Below are 6,000 nucleotides of genomic sequence, written 5' to 3'. Positions count from 1 at the left end.
ACACATGTCACTGGTATGCTGCATACGAATGTTATTCTCCCAACAAATGCTGTTCCTCCCACCACAGGACTGCCAAATGACTCATTATTTGAATAACAAGTTTATGTTGCTGTACCCAAGCAAGCATAAAGGGAAACATCTTAATATCTTGTAGTACTTGTTTGTCGTCAGTTATGAGTAGGGATAAATGGGCGTGTTACACTAATGAGAGAGCAGTTACCCTGCAGCATTATAGTTGCTTCTCTGCTGTCCTAAAGATATTGTGCAGTTCTTCCTGCAGAGTAAACCATGCCAACACCATTGTTGCTTTTGCATGTCAGTAGCAGTATTTGGTGCTTCCCACCCAGTCTCATGGGCATTTTGCACATCACAGGAAATGTCTGAAAATGCTGCATATTCACTGACAACTATTTGCGGTTTGGTTTTGAGGCTGAGCAAATGGCTTCTAAATGCATATGCCTTTCTTCTAAGGAAAAAGAGCTGCTGCTCTTTCCTTTTCAGAAGCTTCCCCACCCTTCCATTCTAATTTCAGGCATTCTAACCTCTCCTTTGTTGTTTAGGTGAGGTGTGTGGGCAGCTTTATGTTGTTTGGGTAATGCACTGAATACTCATTTACCTAATGCCTGCTGTTTGCCTGTGTGTATTGGTCTTTCTAACTCAGCACGTACAAAGCTGTTCAAGGTAGTAAAATCAGAGCCATGAAAGCCTCCGCATGGGGAAATGCAAAAGGGGAGTTTAATGCACGCAGTGTTTTTAAGTATAATGATGCATTGTCCACTATCGGCAGGCTTTCTGAGCACAAGGGACTGTTTTTAGTTTGGACTCAAAAGATCTAGGTGCACCAAGTCATTTCTTAGGGGGTGTTTTTTTGTTACAAATGTATTGCTGCCAGTAAGGATTGCTCATGTACTTTAGCGACAGCCAGTTTTCCCAAGGCAAAATCATAGATAAGATTTTCTATTCTGTATCATCTACTTGTGGAGTTCAGCCCCCTGGACTGTGTGCAATCCCTCTCACTGTTCTAAAGTTTATTAAGAGATAATCAGCTTTGAATGTACTGTGAGGCAAGTGGTTGCACAGATGCAATTTTACACACCGGTGATACAAACTTCAAGTAAACAGTAAGTCAAAATAAATGAGATTTTCCACATTGGGTGACAAGCTTGTCTGCAAACATAGGGCGATTACAGCATTCAGTTCCCCCTCAGTGACAATTTGAAGATCATAATAACCCCAAAGTATGCCACTACCGGACCCACCCCAGGCATTCAGTGATTCAGTGCTTCAAGGTCAGAACCAGATTAAAAAAAAAAAAAAAAAAAAAAAAAAAAAAAAGTCTCACCATAAAATTCTGACAAAATTTCCATTAAACTTTCCACTGAGGGACAGGGGTTCCTGATGGCTTGGGAGCAACTTAAATACAGAGTTATTCCAAGTAAGGTTGTGTTGACACGTGGCTGGCTGATCTTCCCAGACACCTGGCTGTGGGTAGAAGCAAGCCCCAGAAGGCTGCCCTGGCAGGGATCATTACTGGTGTGAGCCGGCCTGCTTGAACCTGTGCGGCATCAGGAGGGCTGGCAGCACGGCAGGGCTCTCAGCCCTTGCTTCCCGCTGACTCTGGAGCTCACCCGCTTCTCACTTCTGAACCGTGTGTCTAGAGGCTCCTGGCCGCAGTGACGCTATGTGTGGCTCAGAGACGTTTATCGCTGCTGGCCTGTTTTTCTGCTCGTTCTGCAGATAACTGTGCGAGGTGTCGGCAGCAGAGGGCAGTAAGATAGCCTCTCTCAAGGAGTGCATTTTTGTGCCTTGTGAAGTAGAGAAAAGCCTCACATGCTCAGTTTGTTTACATTATATTATTGTTCAAATATGAAGAAGCTGTTCAGTCTTTCTTCCTCCCTCCCCGTGGCTCAGTGCATGCTTGATGTGATGATTGCTTTGCTGCTGTAGATTGAGTACAAAACGTTCACTCCCCTGCCTGCGGTTGGCTTCAGAGCCTGCTCCGTGGCTGGCAGCCTACCACCACTGCTTGCTTTCTGTTCTAACTGATTTTTCCACACTAACTTGGGCATATACAGTAGATTTTTTCCTTGGATTGGTTACAGAAGACAGAATCGCCTGAATCCCACACGTTTTTGCTCCCTGGGCTTTGTTTTGTTTTCAGATTCCAGCTGTAGCTGTCCTTGCACCCAGGTGAATCCCTGTTTGCACTGCCTGCGGTGACCTGGGGTTATTTCAGTTAGGAGCAGCTGGCAAAGTGCTGGCCATGCTGCTGCCTTCGGTAGAAAGGGTCTTCTCCGGGGGTCTTCTCAGGGAGCTGGAGTGGGTTGCCCTGCACCTAAATGCACATTCACGTTTGTGTGATGAGCCTTGGAGTGCCTGGTGATTCTCATAGCTCCAAAATACGATTTTGTGAGAAATTCACCTTTTTATTTTCTCGCTCATTTCCTTTTACCAGCCAAGCAGCACGAAGCCTGTCAGCTCAAAAACGAAAGGTGAGGAGAAGGGGAGGGAAGGGGTCCGATCTCCTTTGATTTTTGCACTACTCGACTTGTCAAACTTCGCCGGGTGGGCGCGGGGTCGCGGCCCCTCAGGGTCCCCGAGGCGGGCTGCCGCCGCTCCCCCGGCCCCCGCACCGCCGGGGGGGGCCCTGTCAGCGCCGCCGAGCTGCCCCCGGGGCCGAGCCCCGAGCCCAAGCCGCCGCCAGGGCTCCCCGCAGCCCGCCTTACATAACGCGGCGGCGGGGGGGGGCCGGGCCGAGCCGAGGCGGCGGTGTTGGTGGCGGCGGTACCGGGGGCGGGCTCTCTCCGCGCTGGCAGCCGGGGCCGGGCGGCCCGGCCGAGGGCGAAGCGGGCGCAGGACGAGCGGAGAGGAGCAGCCCCGCCGGCCCTGCTCGGGGGCTGCCTGCGGGGGACGCGCGGCGGCGGCGGAGAGCGCCGCGGCGGTGAGCGGGGAGCGGGCCTGCGGCGCTGCCCGGAGACCGGGGGGGAGCGGGGGGACGGGGCTCCGTGGGGCTCCCCGGGCGGCCGTGACGGTCCGGAGGCACGGCCCCCCGGCGGCACAAGGCTCCCCGGTAACAGCTTCCCCGGTAACAGCTCTCCGGTGACAGCTTCCACCGAGCGCCTTTCAAACGCGGCCCCCAAGCCGCGTCCCTAAAGGAGCGCCAGCCCGGCGGCGGCTCGCAACTTTGCCCCGCAGATGTCGGGCTCTCCTTCCCCGGGCTGGGCGCTGTCACATTTCGGCAGCGTGCGGTGGCCGCGGCCAGGACGCCGGTGCGGTTTGTGACCGCCTGTCTGTGCTCTGCGCATCTGTCAAAGGTACCCTAGGTCTGCCCCGACCCCCTAGGTCTGCCCTCGTCCCCCTTCCCTTTCCCTAGACGATCAGAAGGGATCCCGTGTTGGCTGAGAGAGCTGCTACCCTCGCTTTTAGACCCCGCACCGCTGTAGTATGACAGCATGTAGGATGTAGTATGACAGTATGGAGCTGTTGTATGACAGCATGGAGTATGTAGCATGACCCCCGAGCCCCAATGTGCAGTAAGGCTTCGGTTTCTCATGGGCGTGTTCCCGCCATCGATTTTGTTTCCAAACGTTTATTGGTTTGACCTGCATGAACTCAGGTCTTAGTCCAGGAATACTCAATTCCTGGGAAGAGCTTTGCTCATGTCATGTTCACAGACAGGAATCGCTCATGTATACACAAGGATTAATTGCACAAATGAGCATTGCAGGGCTGTGCTCCCTTTTACAAGTTTATCGAAACAGTGAATGCCTCCCCTCTCTTTTCCCTAGAATCTAAGCTTTGATATCTTATAACATTAATGAAAAACGGTATCACTGCTATAGTCTTACCAGCCCCTTGCTGCTACTTCTGGATGTTGTTCGCCTTTGGCACGCTGCGTGCCATCTGAAAACCTTTGTACACAGTGGCTGGGTTTTGGGGAAGGAATTTTAAAAAATGTAGCAAAGCTTTAAAAGCTGATTGGTTGCTTTTCATTTTTTTTCTTTCTTTTTCTAAAAGTGTCTCAAATCCATGAGCCGTTGAAACATACGCTGGCTTGGCATGGTCTCTGGTTGCCTAGTGTGTGAGCAAGCAAAGAAATGTAATCCGCTGCAGTCCCCTGGCAGCTTTTATTTCAAGCAGATGCAAACTTGCAGTGAGTCATGGGAGCATTGTTCCCTGCAAACTGTCCATCGGGAAGTGGAACCTTACTAAGCTGATGGTCTCGCTATTAAAAACAAACAAACAAACAAACAAACAAACAAAAAGGAAAAAAAATAAAAAGGGGAAAAAAAAAAGTTTTCCCTTACACACGGCACTGTTTTCATGTTCCTCATGAAGTATCAGATCTTGAGCCTTCTCAAGCTCCCAAGGAAGGCAGACCTTGCTGCCTTTCAGGGTGTAGTGCCATGGCGTTTGCCCTTTCATAAGTTAGTTTCAATTCTTTCCTTTAGTCTCGTATTTCACTGCTCCTTCTTTCCCTCCCATCCTGGTCAAGACTTCTACTGTGTTTGTTAGTTCACAGCACATATGTCCTCTGTCTGGCCTTCATGCACTGACCACATGGAAAGGAGCACCTTCCCTTTACTTTTGTGTAAGCCATTTTTCTTCCCTCCAGTTCTCTGTGGCTCCTAAATCATCCTGAAAAACCTCTGTGGACACTTGTAGGTGCTCAGTCTTGGGATGCAGCTGCACTTCCACATATGTGACTTTGCAAACCAGTGCCCCTACCTGGGGAGATGCTCTAGGCCTAGCACCTACATCTTCCATAAAGATAACTGGCCTTCAACTTTCAACATAATTTCTATTGGAAACAAGATTTTTATCTATCCCTTACTATTTGCGTGCACGTGCATCTTGTAAGTGATTGGCGTCAATGAGAATTGATGACTCAGCAACACACTGACCTGCAACTGAAGTGACTCACAGAGCTGTGAGTTCTGGGGTGTTTAACTTGCGCTGCCCAAAGTTGCCCCACCTCAATGTCAAGATAAAGATTGCAAATTTGTTTGATAGGGAAGGACGTTCTCATTGACCCCATATGCCAGGTTAATAAGCAATCTTTGATGTCGCTATCTGTCTGAATGTTGCTTAATTGTATTACAAGGGACAAAATTTGGTGATTTTAAACGTGATGTGGACTTGCTACTTTATTTTGGCAGGACTCAGGTTTCATGTCTGTTGATGCAGGGATCTTTTATATATTATACTTGAAGACATGAGCTTGATATGAAGTCCTTCATAGCAAGGGATTTCAGGGGGATTCATGCTTTGACTTTAAAAGGCTGAGGATTAAGTTGCCATTTCAGCCTTGGGATTTCACTGAACAGATGCATGGAATAATATGGTGAGAGAAACTGAAGGAGATCGCAAGAAACAAGGACAACCATGAGGTTAAAATTTGTGTGGAAATCAGATACCGAGTTGGGGCTTGCTTGTTTTATTCTTGATTGGTGCTTCTTTAGTGGTATTAAAAAGATGAAATAACTATTTTTACTGTTGTCGTATGCAGGAAGTCTTTTTAGAATGATGACAGCAATACTTGAGAGCACAAGATGAATGAGAGGCCCGTGTGGGGTAGCCTGTGCTGGGTTATACTTAGCATTAGTATCTCTGTTATACAAATATAGTGCCTGTCACCAGTGAATCCTATTCACACTATATGTAGGACCTCACGCTGCTACCCCTATTATATTAGTTAATAATAATAACTTTGCTTTAATAACATTGGCTTTAGTAGAAAAGTGATCGGACCCACCTTTGGGTTCCTCTGAGACAGGTGAGTATTGTTGTATCTAAGGGGCAGCAGAGCAAACTGGAGCAATGCTGTGTTGCTTGCCCAGGGATGCTGGAATTCATCAGGAGCCGTGACAAGTCTGACCAGTAGCCCAATTTGCTGGCTTGCTTTCCTAGACACATTCTTCCCACTGCTTGAGTAATAGCAGCTTATAATCTTCACTGTCATGCCTCTTGGGATTAAAAGATTATTTGGGAAGTCATCTT

At 48.6% G+C, this 6,000-nt stretch overlaps 1 protein-coding gene across 7 annotated transcripts in view; it reads left to right on the top strand.

The window, feature by feature from the left end:
• The first annotated feature begins 1,398 nt into the window (after positions 1 to 1,398).
• SYNE3 (spectrin repeat containing nuclear envelope family member 3) overlaps positions 1,399 to 6,000 on the top strand; it is a 65,182-nt gene continuing 60,580 nt past the window's right edge. For 2 of the 7 annotated variants that reach the window (XM_084520688.1, XM_084520684.1), the window contains exon 1: positions 1,399 to 2,492. The gene's annotated coding sequence lies outside the window, so the exon portion shown is untranslated. Of the gene's footprint in view, positions 2,493 to 2,797; positions 2,942 to 3,045; positions 3,315 to 6,000 lie in introns of those variants that run through there. The other 5 variants (XM_084520681.1, XM_084520686.1, XM_084520685.1 and 2 more) reach the window with 4 other exon arrangements.

The sequence above is a fragment of the Aythya ferina genome, assembly GCF_964211825.1.
Source record: "Aythya ferina genome assembly, chromosome: 5".
Taxonomy (NCBI): domain Eukaryota; kingdom Metazoa; phylum Chordata; class Aves; order Anseriformes; family Anatidae; genus Aythya; species Aythya ferina.
Note: the sequence above shows the minus strand (reverse complement) of the source record. Positions and strands in the feature narration are given on the sequence as shown.